This window comes from Manis javanica, chromosome 16, assembly GCF_040802235.1.
Source record: "Manis javanica isolate MJ-LG chromosome 16, MJ_LKY, whole genome shotgun sequence".
Taxonomy (NCBI): domain Eukaryota; kingdom Metazoa; phylum Chordata; class Mammalia; order Pholidota; family Manidae; genus Manis; species Manis javanica.
Window position 1 is genome coordinate 49,591,137 of NC_133171.1, and position 23,545 is coordinate 49,614,681.

At 49.1% G+C, this 23,545-nt stretch overlaps 1 long non-coding RNA gene across 2 annotated transcripts; it reads right to left on the bottom strand.

Annotated features, from left to right (window-relative positions):
* Nucleotides 1-390: 390 nt before the first annotated feature.
* LOC108392705 (uncharacterized) lies at nucleotides 391-23,170 on the bottom strand. Of its 2 annotated transcripts, none has more exons than XR_001852083.3 (3): nucleotides 22,362-23,170; nucleotides 13,235-13,399; nucleotides 391-2,730 (listed from the first exon to the last, which is right to left on the bottom strand). It is a non-coding gene; the product is annotated as an uncharacterized lncRNA (long non-coding RNA). The 2 variants fall into 2 exon arrangements; XR_005057627.2 differs by lacking the exon at nucleotides 391-2,730 and adding an exon at nucleotides 12,479-13,093.
* Nucleotides 23,171-23,545: the final 375 nt, after the last annotated feature.

Sequence of the window (23,545 nt, forward strand, 5' to 3'; positions counted from 1 at the left end):
GGTCCAGTGTTATAACTAAAAATATCAGCACCAAGAGCCTGAGACCCCAAGCAATCACCTCTCCTGTGCATCTGAAATGGGTGCTCTGCCAGCCTAGCCCTTCCTCATGGGCTGCAATGAGTTCACCCAATAGTGAAGCTAGAAGGAACAGACCACACACAGGACCACCTCCACACCAACCTCAGTTCAGGAAGGGGTCCCCAAACCACTCTCAGGTTTGATAATTTACTAGAAGAACTCAGAGAACTCCTTGAAAGCTGTTTTATACTCATGGTTATGGTTTATTAAAGGAAAGGATACAGATTTAAATCAGTCAAGAGAAGTGCTAAGGGCAGAGTCCAGGAAAGGTACCAAATGTGGAGCTCCCACTGTCCTTTCCCTGAGCTTGTAGACAGAACTACTTTTCTGCCATAAATATGTGGCAATACACTTGTAATACTGTCAACCAGGGAAGCACACCTGTGACTTTTGAGTCCAGAGTTTTTAGTGGGGCTCCATCAGTTACTGCCTATGAGGCTGACCATTAGTTTCCAGCCTTTACGGTAAAACTGATACCACATGGTCTAGAGCCCCCATCATAAATCACACTGTCAGAATGTTCAGCGCCCAAAGCCACCAGCAACAAAGACACTGCTCTCTGACAGGGCCTTGCAAAGGCCTAGAGCTCACCTCCCAGTAACCAATGGCAAAGGCCAGACTTCTCCTTGGGTAGTTATTCTTCACTGCACATTTGCCCTTATGGGAAGTCTAGCTGGCTTGCATTAGTTTCTTAGACAGTAGATGAAGGATCTAGGGGTGTTGAATCCAATTTTTAAAAAATTATTTATTGTTTTATTATAAAATTAACAAATGCACATGGTAAATTTTTCTAACAATACAGAAATGTATAATACAGAAAGTCCCCCATCATAGAACATAATCCAAAAGTATATATAAAACAGAAATTTCCCCATAATTCAAGAAATAACTCTTCTTAAAAATTTGGTTTTTATTTTTCCATTTTTTCTATGCATATTTTAACATATAAATATGTAATTACTTTGAACAAAAATGATATGCTCTATATAATGTTCTGCAACTTGCTTTTCCCCCTTAACAGTATATCATAGATATGACAAGGAAATGTCAACACATATAAATGAACCTCATTTTTTCAACAGCTGAATAGTATTCCAGTGAACGAATCACAATTTATTTAACCATTTATTGATAGGCATGCAAGTTATTGCCAATTTTTTTCTTTTGCAAATAATGCTGCAATGAACATTCTTGTACATATATATAATTGGACCCTGTGCTGAAATTCCTGTAGGGCAAATTCTTAAAAGAAGTATTGCTGAATTAAAGAATATGTGCATTTTGCAATTTAATAGATTTTGCCAAATTGTACCCTGAAAAGCAGATCCAATTTATACTCACAGTAATGATGTTTGGGAATGCTGGGTTCCCCTCACAATCTGGTTGTTATTAATCCTTTACATAAATCCAAATATTTAAAGTGAAACTAGCATCATGTTATTTTCATTCCCTGAGCTGGATGGCTACCTACTTCCCCCTCAATGTCTGCACTGGGGGACAGCTCTCCTGGCCCCAGCCCCAACCTGTGAGAATTGGGTGATGGAGAATGTGGGTGGCCTGGAAAGCTGAAGTCTGGAGTAAAGCAGTCATATGGGGACTTACATGATATTTTTATTCATGTAGACATTTGATTTGACATTGAACATTTGAAACTTAGTCCTCTGGGCATGCCTAATGCCCCATGATTTCTCCCTGAGTTAGATTTATTAGTTTTTTGTTGCTGTGTAACAAACTACCACAAATTTAGTAACAAAAAACATGAGTTTATTATCTCACAGCTTCTGTAGTCCAGGCATGGTGCCACAGCTGGGTCCTCTGTTTAGCATGTCACCAAGCTGAAATCAGGTGTGGACTGGGCCTGCATTCCCACCTGAACCTCGGGTCCTCTGCCAAGCTGATTCAGACGGTTGGCAGAATTGCAGTGCCTGTGGTCTTATGACTGAGGTATCTGATTTTTTTCTGGAAAGAAGTGTCAAGTTGGGGCTTGGGTCAGGCTGAAGTCCTAGAGGCCACCTTTAGGTCCTAGCCGCATGGGCCTCTCACAACATTGAAGCTTCCTTCTTCAAGGCCAGCAGGAGAATCCTTCCTCTATCTGCTACCACAGTCTTATATAAAGTAACAGAAATTGTGGGAGCATCTGATCACTTGGGTTATATAACATAACCTAGTCACTGGAGTGACTATCCCATCATATTCCCAGGCCCACACTCAGGGGAGGGAATTTTGCAGGCATACACAGCACTGGGGATGTCTTGGAAGCCGTCTTGGATTTCCATCTACCACTTGAGCTAACATGGGAATGGAGTCTGTGTGCACTGGGCTTCAGGACGGCGCTGGGGAAGCTGCAATCCCAGGTGCACTGTCCTTTGGCAGGATCATCACAGTCCTCTTCTATTTTTGTCTTTTATGTGGTTACTATGGCTGCAATAGCACCGTTCGAGGTTTCTGCTGGCTTTCACCTCCTTTTCCTGCCTTGTCCCTTCATTTCATGGGATGGGTCCAGGTGGCCATAATTATTCCACGCAGCTGGGGTGAGTGTCAGACCTAAGCTAGAGCAGTTTGGAACTAGGATTGAGGATACATTAGTTAGTGGTTGGAGCTACTGAAGCTGGGAAGATCTGGAGCCCAGGCAGGAACAGCAACTTATACTACCTGCACAGAGAAGAAGGAATTCAATCAGGAGAGAAAAATTAAAAACCAAAGGCAATAGGTGAAGAGAAGCAATGATTAGGTGGCCAATTAGCATGGTTTGCCGAGGACTAAGGGGAATCCTAGGACATAGGACTGTCAGTGCTAAAATAAAAAAGTCTCAGGCAAACCAGGATAAGTTGGCCATCCTCAGTAGAGAAGAGAGACCTGTGGCCCTGGAGAGGGACAGAGGAGCTTCCCTGAATCCTGATGCTCGCCAGTGCCCGCTCCCAGCCCTGAGTCCCCTGGATCACCCCCATAACCTCCTAGTCCTTTTTGTTTAAACTGGCTTGAAGGTCTAACTTCAAGGAAGACCACTTCCCAGCCTCCTTCATCATGACAGTGGGCCTGTGTGACTGGATCCTTGCCAGTGAGAAGGTGAGCAGATGGTATGTGTCATTTCCAGTCTCTAGCAGTTGACACTGAGTGCGTGAGCTCCACTCACCCTCTCCCTGACACTGCGGCTGTAAGTGAACAACTCGGGGGTAGCAGTGAAGAGGGAACAGCCTGATCCTGATTGCAGTTGGAGGACAGCTGCCAAAGAAGGCGGCGGGGCCCTCAGGGTGCTTTGTGTAAGAGAGAAATCAAGCTTTTTGTGTTCAACCACTGAGATTTCAAAGCTTTTTTGTCTTTCCAGCAGAGTCTTTTGACTAATACAGTGGGTTTCTTTTACTTTCAACCAAAAAAGCTTTTACTAAGACAGCTGGGTCACCTGTGTCCTCAGTTTTGGAATGCCTGGGAAGGTTCTTATTTGTGAAATTCCAGAATGATCAGAGATAATAAAGCCCAGGCCCAGGGGTGGGATTCAGGAGCCAGGGTACAAGAACGGGAACTGAAGGATGGCAGCCAATTTTGCCGAGGTTTCCACTTCCCTGTGAGCTGCCTTTCAGCCCATTGGCAGATGGCAGGGATGAGGGAACAGGCAGGAAACTTCTGTGGCCAGAGCAGGGCAGTGAGCAAGGCACTTCCACCTGCTCTTGGGTCAAGTCTGGGGACAGAGTCAGGCAAAGGGGAATACCTGAGAACAGACCAGCCTGGCAGCAGGGATCCTAGGTACTAATCTGACCATTACCACCTGCCAAGGGAAGGTGGAGCTTGGTTTCCCAATCACAATGCTTACCACGGACAAATTCCTAGAAACATCCAAATTACCAAAACTGACTGGAGAAGAAATAGAAAATCTGAACAGACTTATAACAAGAGATTAAATCATTAAAGATCAAAACAAAACTTCCAATAAAGAAAAGTCTAGAATCAGCTGTTTCACTGGTGAATCCCACCAAACATTTAAAGAAGGATTAGCACCAATCCTTCTCAAACTCTTCCAAAAAACTGAAGAGGAAGAGAAAGAAGAATTAGAAAGTACCACTTCTAACGCATCCTATGAGGCTAGTACCTGACCCCAAAGGCAGTCAGCAGGTGCCTCTAAGGAGGGGCAGCACATGCCCCCGGCCTGCTGAGGTGCTCGTGGACAGTTTCCACCCGACTTGATTCAGATGGAACAAAGATGCTGGGTGAGATGAGCGTCTGGGACAATTAGCTCTGGCCCCTCCTGAGTTCCTTGCCAAGTCCCTTGTTTTTACTGCAGAACTTCCCCTACAACCTCTCTCCTGCCTCCTTGGCCACCCAACCCACTATCCCACCCGCTCAGCCAACAGGCAGCTTCCCCAGGTTGGGCCTTCACTGCTCCTTGCTGCTGTCCGGTCTTCCCCTTCTAATCTGAGTCCAGTGTTTCCACCACCACCGTGCACAGAAGCACGGGGGGCCTGTTCACAGGCAGACTCTGACTTGGTCACTCTGGCGTAAGTCTGAGGCTCTAAATTTCCAACATTATCCCAAGGGCTGTCCATGCTTCCAGTTCTGGGGCAAGGTTTGGAGTATTGAGAGTTGAGAACACCCATCCCAGGAACACCTTTGACTCCAGTTCACATGGCTGCCTGAGGGAACTGGGGAAGTCATCCCTGGCTGGGGAGCCCTGGGGAGCAGGACTGCGAGACCTGTGCAGAGGGAGGACCAGAGCCTCCGTCTCCAGAGCAGAGAGGCTGCTGCATTGCATACGCCTCACACATGCACACGCATGCCACAACACACCCAACTCTTGCCCATATCACACATGCACACACACATTCACCCTCCCTCATGCCCCTACACACCACACACATGCACTGACATCCCACACCTCCTGCACGAACACTCTCCAACACCTCCACATATCCTACACACATGCGCATGCACACACACACACATGTGCATGCGCACAGGCACACACAGACATCTCACACCTCTGGCATGAACATCCTCCAAAACCTCCACATACCACACACACATGCACACACAGACATGCACCCTCTACATACACATGCACACATGCACCCCCCACATGCATGCACCCACACACACCCATACATGCAACCCTCTGGCCTGTGGGAGGCGCTAGGCTCTGCTAACCAGAACTGGTGTGCAGCACCTTCTACAGTTTACAAGTTTCAACTTCTCATGAGACATCAAGATTCTGATTTTATAGATGAAGAAGCAATGGTCCTCAATGCTAAGTGACTTGTTGTAGGTGGCAGGAGTCATGGATCCAATTGGGTCACCCAGAAACTATGTTACTGTTGCCAGAGTCAGCACAGAAGGTAGGTGGGGGACACAGAGGTAGGTGGGGGACACAGAGGACCCCTGTGGGTCAAAGCCTCCCTTCTGCACAAGGAAAAGGACAGGAAGGGAACAGGGGACACTGTGGTCCCCGGGTGATGAAGCAGGGAGTGCTCTACTTCTCACAAAAGGTGGCCTGGGTGGCAGGATGACAGGAGGAGGTCACAGCATATCTGCTGCTTCAGCCCTTCCCACTTCTTTCCGGAGTGAACCAGGCAGCAGGCAGAACTGACACAGGAATGGGGGTTTAAAAATGCCTCAACTCTAATCATTCACTTGGGAGGATTTATGATGCTAAAGGCAATCTGAAGGGACAATCATTATCCCTGCTGAATATGCCTAAAGCATGAAGCGCTTTCACAGTTCACCCCTGGGGCCAGCATACACACATGTACACACACACACATATGCACGTGTGCACACATCCCTATATCCTGCATCCCATTCTTCACCCTGAGCCCCACCAGCAAAGAACAGGCACCTGGTGGCCCACAGATCGCAGACGCTGGTGGTGAACCTGTATCTCACCTAAAGAGAGAAATGGAGAAATCTTCACTTGTCAAATTTCCTTCTAGCCAAACCAAATGAAGCAAGCTCTAAGCTTGGCTCCAGAGCCCCTGTACTCACTAGCTGTGTGCCATTGGACAGGACTTTTCGATCTCTCTGTGAGTCAGTTTCCTCATCTGGAATATGGGCAGCATAGGTCCTGCAGAGTGATACAAGCCTGGGATGAGGTAACACACAGGAACAGGCTCAGGAAACTGTAAAGCACGGCATGAACATGAAAAGCCAACAGTAACAACTGCAAGAGCATTTGCAGACATGATTAGTGGGAGCAAACACGCAGGAGCCTGGGGAAAGCCTGTGACTCACTATGCCCATTAGTGGGCCCTGCTTAGGGGACTGATCCCTTCCTGGCCCTCCAGCCCGGCCACTTGACACAGAGGAGTGTGCGAACCTGCTCTGCTGAGCCTCTGCCTCCTCCAGCCCACCTCCCTGGAGGCAAGCATCGGGTAAGCACTTGCACTCCCCTCAGTGGTTACACTGATTAGGTGTTTATCTCCCTGGCCAGGATGTGTGGTGTCTTCAGCTAGTGTGGCTCTCTCCCGGCTCCCCAGACTGGCTGCCCCTCTTGAGCACCAGCCCATTGTTGTTACCAAGCCCCAGGGGTGCTATTCTAAGAAAGGGACAAAGCTAACATAAGTCCCCCTGTAGCACTCACGGGCTGCTCTTGGACTCACGCAGCAAATGTGCATTGAACATCAGCTACTTGCCAAGCTGGGTCTGGAATGCCAAGATGAAAATAGTGCCAGCAATCAGGGCACACTGAAACCAGAGAGGGAGGTACTGTGTGTGCTGCGTGCTGCAGCAGAGAAGAATCAGAGTGGGAGGTAGTGTCACCAGGAGGGGCTTCACGGAGGAGGTGACACTGGAATAGGGACTTGAAGGGTGAAGAGAACTTTGTCAGATGCAAAAGCATTCTAGGGGCAAGGAAGGCTGCCCCTAAGTAGAAATGCAGTGTGTACAAAGGCCCGAGGGCAGGTTGAGGGGATGGAAGGAGGCTGATGCAGCCAGGACACCAGGTCTGTGGGGCACTGACCTGCTGATGCTTACATAGTCAGTTATCTTTCTACGTTTCTCTTCTGTTCCCTGGCTGGACTGGAAACTCCTTGAGGGCACAGGCTGCATAGTTTGATTCAATTCTTTGTGATTCAATAAACACTTACTGATCATATGTGATATGTAAGGCCTTGAGCTGTTTCCTAAGGAAAAGTCAAAGACTAGGTCAAGAGTAGGTTCCTGTGACGCAGGGGCTCCCAGTCTAGGGGGTGAGACTGACATACCCACTGGGAACCACAAAACAAGGCAGAAGGCACAAGAGCCTGAGTGGAAGCTCCCAAGGTCCAGGGAGTCTGACGGTGGGAGAGGAAAGAGATGAATGCCAACCAGGAGGGATCAGGGAAAGTTTATGGAGGAGGTGGTGTTGAGCAGGCTCTTAAATGTCAACAGGAAAGATGGTGGGAAGTTTATCTTTACAAGTGGAAGGGCTGGCATATGTGAAGTTCCAGGGTTTGAAAAATGCAGGTCAGTTCTGGAATAATGATGAAACTACCCTGGCAACGATGGTATAAGTGTGTATGTGTGTGTATGTAAGGTGGGGAGGGAGTTAGGAAGAAACTAACAATAATTATCTCCTATATAGCACTTACTGTGGGCCAGTCTCTTAAAAATTATGTATATTTGCATATTTTACATATATTAAGTTACATAGTCTTCAAAGTAGCATCATGAGGTAGATTATATTTCCCAAGGAATGTGAGGCACAGAGAGGCAAATTAACTTGCCTAAGGTCACACAGCTAGTTAGCCACAGAGTGGGAATTCAGCCATGCCCTGAGCACCACACTCCTCAAATGGTGATAAAATGTAGCAGATACTGCTAAGGGCTTGCCCACTGAAATTCACTTCCTCTTTGCTGGCAGAGCCCTGAGTTTGTGTGAATCTCTACCTGTCTTCACAAGACTCTAGGGTAAATCCCAATTAGTTTAAACCAGTTACGGTAATCTCATTGCCCTTGCCAATCAATGGTTCAGAAAGGGGCCCGTAACCTAATCCTGGACAATGAGAGAAGAGAATTCCGCTGGGGGAAATGGTTTTCACTAACTGAAAGACACCCAACAGGAAACAACTCATCTTCTATGATCTGATGCGCTCATGTCCTGAAGTGATCCCTTGAACTCCAGCCGTCATTTTACATCCAGGAAGGAAGCTAATCAATGTGCTGAAGATGGTGGTTGGAGAGACCCAGAGACTCTACGGAGAGCCTGTATCAGATCACTGAGTACACCAGCCTGGAGAGTCTCTTTCCTCTGGGGTGTCCTACTGGGGACGGTCATTAATTTTCCAGGTAAAAGCCAATTGAGGTGAGGGTTTCTGTTACTTACAGCCCAAAGCATCTGCTTATGCTGATGTTAAGGAAATAGGCTGTGAGGAGGCTTCCTCACAGAGTCTTGCATGGTGCCGTGCCCCCAGGCAGCAGCAACTAGGGAGAGGGGGGCATTTAGGATCCTGACACATCACAAATGATAGGCAGCACTGCAATTCAGCCCTGCATTCTGCTCACCACCTACCACAAAAGCAGGTTGAAGGGGCAGGAGAGGGCAGCCAGGACTCAGTTCTGGGTTCTAGACGTGGCCCCGCATTTGACTGGTTGTGCACCTATGGAAGCTACCCCCCTCTGTGAGTCTTTGCTTTCTTACCTGTGAAATGAAGGGATTGGACTAGATGTTCGAGGGCCCTTCCAGCTCTCTGATTCTCTGATGTATTGTCATCTGTCTAAACCCCTTAAGATGCTTTATTGAAAAATAGAGTGGGGGATGGTGGTGGCTAAGGTTCGGGGTGGTAGAGGGTTAGTTTATTCCAGTGACTGCCTTTGTGTCACCAAGACTGGCTGAGAAAAACGTTCTCTCTTCAGAAAGGTGTGAAGTTGTCCAATTTTCACAGAGATCGCGGAGTGGGGCAATGAGGAGACAACAGAGTTTGAGGTGACTGCTCACCACATTTGCATGGTGAATCTGCTCTGAGGACCACAGAGAACATTGTTCCCTTCATTGTAGGGCAGGGGTAGGGGTGGGAGGGCAGACACTCAAGAACCAGCTGTTGTGGCTCTCTGATCCCTCCAGCTAAAGTATCCTGGAGTTGGAACAGCATTGCAAACTCTCTGCAGATAGAAATACTGGATTGCTTTAGGCTGTAACATCTGCTTTACATTCATATCCAAAGCAACACTAGCCTAAATTCAACATGTAAAATAATAACCCAGCATGCTTTCTTATCTTTCTTTTGTCCCCCTGTCCTTACTTACCTCCTGGACTCAGTGTCCTGACCTTGCTTTAGGGATGCTGGGCCACCCCAACCCACTGCTACCTCTACCACTCTTCTCTGGATATTTCCCCAAGCTGGTCTTTCCTGAACAGCTCTGACATTGCCCTCTCATGTTTAAATCTCAATCCATGTACACCTCTATTTTCCAAGTGGATTGGTCTCAGATAAGTGTCATAAAGGCAATCTGGTTTAACAAATTCACACTGAATAATGAATGACTACTGGATTTTTGCCACAGCTAACTTTTCCTTCCTCCCTCCCTCCCTCCCTCCCTCCTTCCTTCCTTCCTTCCCTCCTTCCCTCCTTCCTTCCTTCTCTTTCTTTCTCTTTCTTTCCTCCTTCCTTCCAGAAATTTACTAAGTTGAAGTAATTTCTAATTGTCCAAAATATTAGGCACCATAACAACAGTGAAGAGACTATTTTCTGGTAGGGAAAAGAAATTGTGGAGGAAGCAGGCACTGGGACATATACTCAACTTTGTCTCTGTTTTTTGTTAACCTCAGAAATATACTACACAGTCAGCAGATAAACGTGGCTTCTAGCATCTGTAAGTCCAGCACACTCAACCTGAGAATGTTAAAAATATTCTAAAGTTGACACACACAGAGTGGTCTGGTGGAAGAAAATGGCATTGGGTGACTGTGACATATATCATGATGGAAATATGGGTGGAAACATGGAAGCCCTGCTTATCTAGGCTGTACAGGATTTGGACAGACCCCAGGGAACCTAAGATAGTCAACACATCCCAAATGACTAGCACTGGCTAGCCACCGTTCTAGTGTTCTACGTGTATTAACTCATAATCCTCCCACACAAATCAGTGAGGTAGGCACTAGTATTATCCCCATTTCACACATGAGAAATGGAACCACAGAGAATTAAGAACTTTCTCAAGGGCATACAGTAGTAGAGCCAGATTTTGAACCCAGGCCTGGTGGCTTCAGGGCCACGCTCAGGCCGTGCCCCTTCACACCTCTGATTTGGGGGGTATGTGCCTCTCATGCTGGCTCCTGGTGGTTTGGGGGCCCACCTTCATCTAAGCTTCCTCCTACCTTTCCAATCTAAATGGCCTGTCCCATGCTCTGTCTACTCTGTCTCATGAAATGAAAATGTAATTAACCAATGTCAAGGTACAAAAGGTATCTGTACTTTGGTCATTAAACATTTTCTGCTGCCTCCTCCATGTCTAGAAAAATGCTAAATTCTATGAGGAATACAAAGATCAATGCTGTGTGGTCCGTCCCTCAAGGAGCTCATAGTCGAGTTCAAAAGATTAATGTGAATAAGTGTAATGCTGGACAGAAAGGGCTTGAGCCACAGGATAGGTAAAAAATAAGGAAGAGGAAGAGATTACAGCCTGGGGCTTTGCTCTGGAGACGGATGATGTAGCTCTGAGCTTAACTTTGAAGCCTGAGCTAAAGAAAAGAACAGTCCCACTGGCAGAAACAGCAAGAGCAAAGGCCTAGAGAAAGATTGGCATGAGCAGACTGGAGGAAGGGCAAGTGACCCTGCAGGCTGGTGCAATGGGAATAGCTGGCAGGGAGCAGGGGTTGAGTTTTACCAAAAAACAAGTTTGGGTACAGACTGGAGACAGAAGGGCTTGGTTATTCCCTTTCAGATGCTTTATGCAGTGGTGTTCTGACAACAGCACTTTAGATCCTTGATTCTCAAACTAGGTTCTCCAACCACCCAGGGGTACCCAGCAATGTGCTAGAAGGACCAAAGCCACACGGTGATCATTGTACATCTTCTTGGAGCAACATTTTTTTTCTGATGGATAGTATTTCAAAATGTTACTTTCATATAAAAACAAATATGGGTACATTATGGCATAGGATGTAACATTGCTATCATTTTTCAGCTAAAACAGGAGATTCCAGGTAGACCAGTTCGGGCTGCATTTGGAAAAGACAGTCAGACTGTCTAACAACCAGTTGGAGCAGCAACCAGTCAGAATGGGAGAAGGACCTGAAGGACGCCTGCAGCATGAACGGTTAACCCTTTAGTTGCTGGATGGTGGAGACGCCTGGAGCCCTAAGGGAGGGGCCGGGACAGCAGTGAGGGAGGCACTCAGGGGCTCAGGACAGCATCCATTTCCCAACCGACAGGGAAATATGTCAGTATTTTAACAACCAGCTGCCTAACTGTCCTGGCTACCCTCCGAGCAGCTCCAGGGAGCACACTGGCTTTTATTTTCCACTAGGTAAATGCTGCAGAAACTTGGAGGAGGGTGCTTTGATTTATGGGGCAACTCCATGTGGGAGTTAGGGATCTGAGGGTAGGGGAGAGGTTTTCCAGGGTGCAGTATGGCCCTGGGGGCCCCAAAATCACAACATCCAAGTGACCTCATCCTCAGCCCTTGCTGATAGCCTGGCCTGCCTGATCTATCTGGTGCTAATACAGCCAAGGGAGTTCTCATCTCTGAGCGGTGCCCCCACAACACAGAGCTTCTGTAAGAGAGCAAAGCCCACTCTGGCCTGGGCTTGCTTACATTCACCTGTAAGTATTTTCCTCACAAGTGCTTTGGGGGACAAAAATTATCCAGACTCTTTGCCATACATCAAGGATACTTGAAGGCATTTGAAATATAATGAGTATGTAGCCATAAAAGACATGCCTCATAAGAATCTTTTGAAAGAATAAAACAAATGATCCTGCCTTTGTATCTTGCCTCTCAGAGGCAGCAATGAGTCCCCTGGTGCTCTCCGCAAATCACAAACTCAGGTATAAATTACAATTAGTAATTAGGTTCTTGCACGGGAAATGCCTCAGTTAAGCAGGCAAACCTTCTACCTTTGGCTTGGCTACTTCAAGCCGTTCCTGTCTCCCCAGGCTTGGCGAGGAGGCAGAGATGCCTAGCCCTTTCCACCTGGCACAGTCCACTTCTCAAGATAAAACAGGAAATGCTCCCTTCTTTACTCTCAGCCCTTCTTGAAGCCAGAGTTGGCCAGGTAACCCAATTCTGGCCAATGGGATATAAGAACAGTATGCTGAGGCTTCTGGGAAAACCTTTGCTCTCTCCTAAAAAGAGAAAGATAATAAGAGGGTGCTTTTGTCTCCCCCCACTTCTTTACTGCCTTGGACACTGTCATGTGGCATGAGAACTGTGGAGCCATCTATCGAGTGTGCGTGGAGACACGGCTGACACACATAAAAGGGCAGAGTCCCTGGATGGTAGGACCTGGGTCCTTCTTCATGTGGACCAGGTCTTGGTCAGCCCTTCCCTCTTCAAATTTTATTATGAAAGAAGTAAAGTCCTATCTTTACCTGACTTTTAGTCATATATTGTTACCTGTAACAAAAGCATCCTACAGTACTCAGGATAAACTAGACTTTGCTGCTGTAACACATCGACTCACAAATCTAGGTAGGTTAAGCACTGAAGGCTTCTTTCTTGTTCCCTACAAGGCCAGTGAGAGTTGGACAGACCTCATCGCTCTGGGGCTTTGGCAGTGCAACCCCCCAGGTCAATGCGCAGAGGAAGAGAGTCCTGCAGGATTACATGGACCGTGCTGAAGGCCCGGAAGTGGCTGCCATCACTTCTGCCCACATTTGATGGTCCCATCCAACCTAACTTCATGAGGGCTCCCTGTGGACATATACAACCGTGTCACTGAAACACTCCCTCATTGATAGACTATTGTGTTTATCCTCCTTCTATCAGAAAGTCATTCACTTGTTCAATAGACATTCACTGAATTTATTGTAACAGGCAAGCCATAGGGAATATGAAAGGAAGACTTGGCAATCTTATACACCACTGCATCCCCAGTCTTCAGAAAACACTAAATAAAGTGTAAATAAACATATATGATAGATTAAAACATGCCCAGAGATTAATATTAAATTATACTAAATGTGTACATATAATAATATCTATTAATATACTTCAATTCATTCATCTTTCCTGCCCTCAAGAAGCTTACCATCCAGGTGGGCATCAGATGAGCAGGTAAGCTGAAGTTCCATGTGGCAGACATTCTCCCAGAGGCAGCAGTGTGGTAGTGGGGTGGGGCTCAGAGCACACAGGCTAGCTTGGGCCACAAAAAATCAGGGAAGGCTTCAGAGAGGAGACAACATGTGGCGAGGGTCTGGAAGGATGAAGAAGAATTTGCCAGAGAAAGCTGGTCAAGTGGTAAGTCTGGGAACCTGGAAGGAGCATGTCTACGTGTGTGGCATTGTGACAGGTCATGGCTGGTAGGGCCACAGTCAAGAGTGCCTGTGCGTGTCTGCAGGATAGGGGGAAGGTGCGGAGGGGCAGGACTTGGGGTGGTGGAGAGGATCTAAGGTTCTAAGGCAGAGGTTCTCAAACCTGGCTGCAATTGGAATCACCTGAGTTAACTTTAAGAAATTACCAGGGCTCAGGCTTTCCCCACAAACCAATTAAATAAGAGTTTCCCTGGGTTAGAGCCTGTGCATCAGTATTAGTTCCCAGGTGATTCTAATGGGCAGCCAGGGCTGCGAGCCACTGCTCCAGAGGTAGGTGGGGAACAGGTTTGCTGGTCTTGCTCAGAAATGGACCAGCAGCACCCTGCAGATGTGCCTCTCTTTCCTCCCTCACTGGTCTCAAGACTCCTGAAATGGAAGTCCTTTAAAATCAGAAGTGGGGGAAGAGAGCTGCCCACTCTTGTTATTTTTCCCTCCTCTCATTGTTCCTTCTCTGCCTGATGGTTCCTCTTCTCCTTTACCTGTGGCACCCTGGGGTCTGAGAGCAGTTGTGCTGACAGTTGCAGGAAATTTCTCAGCCCCTGGAGGCTCCGGAGACACAGACAGGGCAGATGCCAACCTCCGTTCTTAGTTAATTACTGTGTACAAGAAGGGCCATCCCCACCCAGAGGGGTCCCCTGCACCTCCCTCAGTGTACAACCTCCTCCTCCGTGCAGCATACCCTGTTTTGTGCCCCAGAGTCCCTCAGACCAGCCAATGGCAGAGGTCACCTAAGACTGACCAATACTGCATACTCTGGGTTTGGTCATTTATTCAACAGACACTTCTTGGTTCCGCCATCTGTTAGAGTCTGGCATCTTGGGACAATGTCCCCTTTTCTCCTGCAGCAGCTTCTCTGGGTATTCGCCTCCTCTCATCACTCTGAACATGTTCCTGGATTGCAGACACATTTCACGCCCAGCCTACAGTGAATCTGCTGCGGGAGCAGTTGTAGAGTGCATTCTAAAGCCAGCGAGAAGTTTTGTCTGTGTTTGCTGCCAGGTGTGGGAAGTGGCAGCATCTCGGCGCCCAGGGCCTCCTCTGGAATCAGTTTCTGGTCCTGCTCGTTGCAGGGCACACAGGAGGCTTTAGTTCTGAGGTGCTGGTGCTGGTGCTGCCTCTTGGCCTGTGTCTCTGTCTCAGTCTGGAGTTCTAGTTTTGAGTTTTTGGCCCCTTCTCCCTTGGTCTTGGTCTCTTCTCACTTCTCAGTTATGACATGTTCTCTTGCATCTGATTTATATACTGAGTTCTGCATAAGATCTTGTGATGGTTAATTTTATGTGTCCACTTGGCTGGGTTTGGTCATTCATTCAACAGATTTTATTGGTACCCAGATCAACGTGGTACGTGGATTTTTAGTCGAACTTATTCTGGATGGTTCTGTGAGGATGTTTTGGGCATGAGATTAACATTGAAATTGAAGGACTCTGAGTAATGCAAATTACCCTCTATGTCACGTGTGGGCCTCATCCAATCAGCTGCATGAAGGCCTTAATCAAAGACTGACCTTCCCCAGCAGGAGGGAATTCAGCCAGCAGATACTGTAAACTGCAGAATGGGCTCCTCTTTGGGTCTTCCTCCTCGCAGCCTGCCCTGCAGACTGTGGACTTGCCAGACTCCGTAATCACAGAAGCCAATTCCTCAAAAATAAATCTCTCTCTCTCTCTCTCTATTCATTTATTTATGTATACATTCATTCATTCATCTTCATTGGTTCTGTTTCTCGGGAGAACCCTGACCAATATAGATTTCATGCGAAAAAGGTTCACCTGCTAAACAGACCTTTAAAAACTGCCAGGCTTGAAAGCCCTTTCCAGTTCTACCAGTTTGTAATGCCAGGTGCTCTTTTCCTGGCTTTAACCCTGTGCCCTGATCCTCTGCCCTTGCTCTGACCGTTTTGGACCCCTCTGATCCTTGGATGCAGCTTCCTCCCTGGTTCCAGGTCTCTGCCTGGTTTTGACCTTGGTGGTCTGGGTCCTGGCTTAGTAGCCATTGCAAGTTAAATGTATCTAGCGATTAATTGTTTTCAAAATGTGTTGCAGACATGACTTCCCAATACCCATTTTACAGATGAGGATGCTGAGGTTAGGTTGGCTTAAATGACTTGCTCAAGGTCACACAATTAGTAAATAGCAGAGAGAGAGTTAAATGTCTTTGGACTCAAAATCCCAAGTGCTTCCCTCTGTACCATGCTGTCAGCTCATTTCCTGTGTTAACACCAGAGAACTGTAAGCATTTTTAATATTCCTCCAGCAGGGTGGAGCTGGAGACTCCACCCCCAGGGAGAATGGCTTCCTTCCTGACCAGGTGGAGGAACCTCTGCAGTAGTGAAAAGTGACCTCAGACGAACCACAGCAGCTGCTTGTCAAGCCAGAGCCCTCTGGAGCTGGCCAGGTTCCTGGCTGCCGCTGGCAGATCGTCTGTGATTCATGGCCATGCGAGGACTTTACGAGCTTGTGATAAAACAGTAATCATCAGCTGTGAAGTTGACATGAGATTATGGAGCTGCACAGTCAGACTGAGTTACTGTGCTTTCCCGGCGCTGTTCACGCGATGGCCACGGCAGTGTTGACCTAACAAGGTATCAGTGGTGGTAGGGCTCTGGGTGGAATCTCCCAAGATGTCTTTCCTGGGGTGGGAATGTTGTTGCTGGGTGTGTGTGAGTGTGCACGGGGGACCTCAGGGTAGAGGGCTGAGTTAACCATCCCCCTCTGCTCATGAGGATGCCACCTTCCTCTCATAGGCCCATCTCATCTGTCAGCAAATCCTTTAACCTCTACCCAGACTGGGTGGTCCCTGCTCTCCCCTACTCTGTTGCCACTTGGGCAGAAGCCGCCTTCATCACTTGTCTGCCTGACTGCAGAGCCTCCTGTCTGTCCTCCCCACTCCGCCCCTGCCCCTGCTCTGCAGCCTGTTCTCAACGCAATAGCAATACTGATTTGGTTCAGAGTTCATTCTCTCTTCTGCTCAAAACCATGCCCTGGCTCCCCACTTCACTGTAAAAGCTGAAGTCCTTACAGTGGCCTATAGGGCTCTGCATGGTGGGGCCGCTGTCACTCTCCTGCCCCCAACTTCCAGAACTCGTCCCCTTCACTCAGTGTCCTGGCTGTGGTGGCCTCCTTGCTGTCCTCAGACATGTTGAGCTCACCCCAGCTCTTCCAGGGCTCGGCACAGGCTGCTCGCTCTGCACGCAAGCTCTTCCCCCAGACTGCCACATGGCTGTTCCTCACCAACGCCGCCACCTTATTAAAAATCACAACGCTCTGTCCATTCTGTCCCAACCCCCCTACACTGCTCTGCTTTATTCTCTTTTCCCATAGTACTTTTCAGCTTCTAACACACTAGACAACATATTTATCTATATTAACTATTGTCTATCTCCCTAGTAGAATGTAATCTCTAAGAAAAAAAAGGATCATTGCTCTTTTGTCATTCATGCATATCAAGTGTATATAGTAGGCGCTCAATTAATGTTTGTGGAATGACTAAATAAGGGCTGTATTTTTCCATCAGATCAGAGACTCTGAGGGCCAGAACTGTTTTTCCCATTACATTGGAAGTTTCCCTAAGGCAGGAACAGTGCCTTCCCTGCTAAGGGTCTGTTTACTTCATGACACTATGTCTTTTGATCCTACCCTAGACCTAATGCTTTGCAAACCATAGCCAGGGAGTGGGGTGAAGTTGGAAAGGCCCCCTGCAGGCCTGGGGTGTGGAGCCCAGCTGTGCCACCAGGTCCCTGGCATGTCTCCCCTTGTTGACTTGATGCTGCCCACCAGCCATAGACCTAATGTGTGGCTTGCCCCTGGCCCCCACCCCCTGACCTCTCTTGACCTCTGGGTAGGTCAGTTGTAAACTGTGGGTGGAGCCCTGCTGAGTTTCTTTCCCAGTTTTATGTAGTCCTAACTAGCATCCAGCACATTTTCAGGGAAGTCCTCCATCCCAGGCATTAACTGGGACTCCAATCTCTGTCTACCCTGCCCCACTTCCTCCTCAACCCTGGCTTGGCCTACTTCTTTCCACTCTGCTCACCGAAAGGGTATTGGACTCTTGCAGGCAAGTCCCAAACACTGCCTGATTTTAGAATTGATATCCCTCCCCTGCCTCATCCCTGCCAGCCCCTTATATCAAACCCACTGATTAGGGGGCAGGGGGAGAACAAGGGGCCACTGAGGAAAGGCCCTTCCTTCCAGGAGGAGCATGACTGCTCTGCAGCTCCAGCCCGAGCCCTCTGAAGCAAACCTGCTCCCAGCCAGTGTCTGAGTGCCCCACTGCTGAAATGCGGGCCCCCTGCTGATGGGCCCCATTGGCTGGGGACTGTCGGCCTTGCTGAACCCTCTCATGACTGCACTTTGGCCTACGATGCCGCATACCACCTCCCTTGCTGCTCTGCTTCACTCCAGGGTCAGATCTGCACCCCACTTGGGTAGCTCCCACTGGCCCTCCCAAATCTCGTGAGGACACAGACCTGGGCTCAGATGGCAACTTCCACAGCTGTAGCTTCTGCATCTGTAAACCGGAACAATCCACCCTAAGAGCATGGGAGCATTATACGTGTCTTGCTGCTGGGCTGCCCTTGTGCTCACTGCCTTGCCTGTGCTGATTCTAGCACTTGATCTGGGTGGGTTCCCCTCCATCGCAGCTTTTCCATGCCCTGGATTTCTGCTGCCTGCCTCAGTCACCCTGGGCCAGAGCCTATGCAGCCCCAGCCAAGCAGCTCCTTGGACCAGGAGGCTCCACCAGGCCCCTGAGGTCTTTGCGGGAGGGGCTGGGTCCCGCTCAGGATGGCAGCTCATAAACTTGCTTGCTGCCGAAGCCGGGCAGTGCGTCTGCCCACATGGAGGTCCTACCTCATCTCACGAATGCGTGCTTTGGAGGAGCTTTCCACTCAGAGGCTTTTTTCTTAATCCTAAAAATGGAAATTACTTGCTTAATTTAATTTGTTTAATATTCCTATTAAAAAATGAGGTTCAATTAAGATGCCCAGAAAAACCATAATGTTCATTTAATAGAAGAATAGAATTTGAGTTCCACAAATGCATTTTTTCTCTTTTCTGTTTTTTTTTTTAAACACAAATCCAGCTAAGTGAATTACTGATCTTTATTAGATGCTTTAATTACAGGTTGTTAATGGAAATATTACTGAAATTAAACGCAAATGTGTTAAACGAGGAAAAAGCATTATGTGTCCTTAAAATAACCAGATTCCAAGACTTTTTTGATATGGTCAATTGAAAAAGCACCTCAGAAACTAGCCCCTTAACTGTGGTAGAGGGGCCACCTTTCTGTGTAGGGTTGGCCTCTCCGAGGCCTGTGGTGCATAGACACCACCCTCATACGATAGAGGCTTTCTGTACATGGGCCAACTCTGCATGCACACGTGGGCAGGCCTTACAGAGGCCCAAAGCACCAGGGTGAGTCAACTCCTGCAACTTCTCAACAAGCCCTTTATGTAGGTACACATACACCCCAAACATATACACACACACACAAACTGTCAAGTCTGTAGACCTCTGTGTGAAAATTCAGAATCTCTCCATGCATTTATTCAACAAAACCTTCCTATGTTTCTTCTCCTTGAACACACTGACATGCCACGACAACAAAATCCGGTTTTGATGAAGCAGGCCCGGCACCCTTAGGAGTTTCCTACATGGTCCGAAATGCCCACTCCCCAGGGCTGGTGGGGGTGTGCTCACAGCGCCTGTCCTTTCTGCTTCTTCGGTAGCCTCTCTTGCAGTGGCACTGCATACAGCTCGGGCAGCTATTTGGGAAACGGTGATTTTCCTCCAGGGCTGACAGTCTCTGGGGATGAGCTGGTACCTTATACCACCCAGCCTCATGTCTTGAGCCAGCTGGACTCACTTGACATGAATTAGGTCTCTTGCTCACTCTGACTAGCAGACCAGTTCATTCTTCACCCTGTCCCTAGGGGCCATTCCATCCTCCCAAATAACGAATCAAGTATGACTCTGAAATTTCCAATGATATCTACTCTCGACGGGGCTGTGTGGGCAGGCTGTTGCAGAGACGCGTGTAGTATGAGGTTCTCAAGCCAGCAGGCCTGGGTTGGAGCTCCTACACCCCCACCTACTGTTGGTGTGACCTTGGGAAGATCATTCGCCTCCCTGAAGCCCAGTTTCCTCAGCTCTAAGGAGGGGCTAATTACAGCTGCCCAGCTCCCTCAGTCCTGAGTTCCCTCAGCTCCTAAGCCTGCGTGCTGCTCTTCTCTCCTAAAAGTATTCCTTTGACCTTATGCTCTACTTTCTTTCCTTCCTTTTCCTCTTTGTCCCAAAAGCGTAGTCCTACATCCACGTCCTCGCTCCCATCCACTCATCATCAGTGTGCTATGACAAGCAACAGAGCCTACTGTAGCTACTTAAAGCAGAGAAGAAGTGGGGCAACCCCAGGGATCTTCCAGAAACTCCAGGAAAGCCAGAGGAGCCCTAGAGCTGGCACACAGGGAGGGTGCCCAAAGCCCACCACTGCTCTACACCAGAGACTCTACCAACCTTGGCTGCTGAGCCCCGGGGGTGGCTGGCACCACTGACCATTGGCTCTGGATGCCAAAAGTCTGGAACTGCTGATCCTCAAGCCAACACCTCCCTGCCACCCTAGCCAGAGAATGGATTCCACACGGCACCTGATTCCTCTCTTCGACGCCCAGAGTCTCACCAGTGTGATGGTTTGGTGGGGCCTGGGTCACGCTGGCTGTACCGCAGCAGCAAGGGAGGCTGGGAGAGAAGCTTCCTCCTCCAGGAAGAGTAACTGGCAATGAGAAACTTGCCACCAATAGGAAGGGCACTCAGGGGATGCTGGCAGGTGAGACTAGCATTCGCCACACCCTCACCCCATGCCCCACCTCTTCCATTGCTCCACTGCAGTGCTCTGGGGAGACCACCATGCTGGGCATCTTCTTTTTGTCCCTCCACATCCACTGTCACCCTCCTCCACCCAGCTCTCTGACACCAGAGGCGAACCTGGAGGACCTGCTTCTTCTCCCTGTTGTCTCACCTGAAAGGAGGCAGAGCAAGGCCAGGAAATGTAACTGCCTAATTTCCTACCTGAGGGGTCTTGCCAGGTTGTGTCCCTTCACCAGCTTCATGTCGACAGCTCTCCTCACTCAGCCCTCCCAGTCCACTTCATTGTTAACCTCTCCCTTTTCATGGTCCTTCAGCCCAGGGAGCTAACGGCTCATGTTGTTCCCTGTTACCCCTTCCCAGGCCTGACACTCTCCTGAGGTTTCCCTGCACCGTATCGAATTGTTATCAAGACTCTCTGTTAAGATCCCACAATATTATGCAGTTTAAGAGTGTTGTTTCTTTTCTGCTAGAACCCAGATAAGACAGCCACAGTGACCTCCACTTTGACAGAGCCACTTAGTCTTGATCTTCCTCGACCTCTTGGCTGCATTTGACACTGGGTGACTCCTTCCTTCACACCCTCTGCTCTCCTGGCTTCCGACTCTCTGGCTGTGTCTGCTTGGCCTCATTCAGGGGTGTCTCCTCTTCTGTCTACCTGTGAGCATGGCTGTCTGCTAGGGTTCTGTTGAGGGACTTTCCCTCTTTCCTCTTGACCTGATCTCTATAGTTCTCTTAAGGTTTTAACCCTACCCTTGTGCTGATGTCTCCCAATTCTATGTCTCCAGCCTGTTTCCTGAGCTTGAGTACAGATACTGACAGGAAGTATCCACCCGGAATTCACTTGAGTATCATCAACTTGCAAAACCCAAACTGATTCATCATCCACCCCCCCTCACTAACTTGCTTCTCCCTGTGTTTCAAACCTTAAAGGTGATACCGTTCTTCTCCAACCCTACTCCCCTTTTCGTGATGGGAGACCTCATGATATGGGGGAGTGAAAGAACAGACCTCTCCTTCCAAGCCTCCTAGGTTTCAGTCTATCCCAGGGAAAGCCATTGCCCTCCTTATAGCCAGAGTCATGATTCTGAGGTGCAAACTGACATGTTAGATTCTACTAAGCCCTTGGTGCTCTGAAGGATGGAGCCCATACTCCTTAGCCAGACTGTAGCTTCACCCCTGTCCACCATGCATCAGCCTTAGTTCATGCCACTCCCTTTCTGCAAGACCATAATAAACTGATTAGCTTATAATTTCAAACACAAATTGTGCTGTTGCACACCTCCATGATCTCGCTTATACAATTTCCTTTAACCCAGGGTGCCTTTCCCCCTTTCTTCCCCTATCACCTGCTCAGCCTTCAAGGCTCAGCTCCTATGTTCTGTCTTCCTGGGCTGATGTCCCAAGTGTGGGGACCATACATTCAATTCGTATTTATCATTTATACTGATTCTTCTTTGTGTCTATCACCCCTGCTAGACTATAATTTTCCTATGGCAAGGACTGTCCCTTAATCATTTCTAGCACTTAGTGTCTGGCACATAAATATTTATTGATCTGAATTGAAGGTATTGGCCTAGCTGGGTCACCGAGTCTCTAAAAGCACCAATACCCTGGAGACAAGATGTACAAGGAGATCCTCCTGTCCTTACCCAAAGCTGGTTTGGGTTTCCCAGAGGGAGCCCTGGGAAATCAAAGAACCCCAAAGCCCCTCCCCTCCAGTGAAGAGCTCTTAGGGCTGGGAGCAGTAGTACACACCTACTAGGAAAGACAGAATCAAGCCCTTGCATCTGGCCTGAACGTTCACTTCAGCCAGAGTTAGACCCCCTGACTCCCTCCCATCTTCTTGGCACCCTGCCTCTCTAGCAATGCCCCCATCCCAGTTCTCTCCCTGGAAATTTTACAGGTTTTCAAGACTGGAGGAGGCCATAAAGTATTAAGATCCAGAGCAAGGGCTTAGGAGTCAGACAGGCCTAGCTTAAAATCTTACCAGCTTTGTGGTCCTGGCAGTTCCTGGACAGCTGCAAGCTTGTTTCCTCATCTGTGAGATCAGGTGATTACAATATCCAGATCATGGGGTTATCGTGAGGATTAAAGGAGATAAGGAATGTCAAGTACTTAGCTCCCAGCCTGGCACAGTAGGGCGGGCTGCCGATGGGGGAGACCCGAATGTCTTGAGCTGGGTGCGGGGAGGCAGGTGAGGGGGGTCAGGGGGACACACTCTATGGGGACCGTTTGTGGGGATGCTAACTTGCTCTCTCCTAACACCGAGGACCTGGGTACACTGAGGGATTGTGTCTAGTTCCTAAAAACTAGTTTACCCAGATGACTCTCACAGGGAGGCTTGTTCAGGATGAGCAGGCAGCTTCCTGCTCCTGGCGTCTGGAAAGATGCCCCCACGGCTGTCCACGGAGTGAAGAGCACCGGCAGCCACTGTTGACCCAGAATGGTGTCAAGGAAACGCTGGCTGTTGAAATGCCATGGAGCTAAAGCTAGGAGGGTCCCCCTTAGAGAAAGCCAGAGCCTGGAGAGGCTTTCACCAACGCTGCCCCGTGCATGCGCCCCCGGTGTGTTCCTGCCCTGCACGGGGTCCTAACACTTCAACCCGAGGGCATGTCGCCTGCCTGGTCGGAACAGGTGTGGCCCCTCCGCCTCCCCAGGTGGGCACCCCGGAGCCCGGAGGACAGCGCCTCCAGCTTCCTCCGCAGAGGTGGGAGGAAGTCAATACTCCGTCGCCTCCCCAGGGCTACCGCGATCCTGGGCGGGGAGGCAGCGCCCTCCGACGCGCGCTTCCTGCCGGGCCCGGGAACAAGGCGGGGCTGGCACCCCGACCCTCCCCCCAGCCACGCCGGCCCGGAGGCTCCTCCCGCTCCTGCGCGGTGGGCCGTCCCCTCCCCACTTCCACCCACGGCAGAAGGAGGCGCCTACGCGCCTTAACTGGGTGTGAAAAGTTAATTCAGGTTTAAACGTGAAGGCTTAATGCAAGGAGAGTGCTGCGGAGGAATTGTGCCCTTTTTCCCCAAGAGGACGGCACGCCCCCCCTCCCCTCCCCACCGCCCAGCCCTCCGTCAGCAGCTCGCGCGCCCGCAGCCCTGGGCCTTGGCCTCTCCTGAGTGCCTTCCGGGGTCAGAGGCCCGCAGCAGCCCTCCCCGCCCTGAGGTGTCAGGGGTGGGC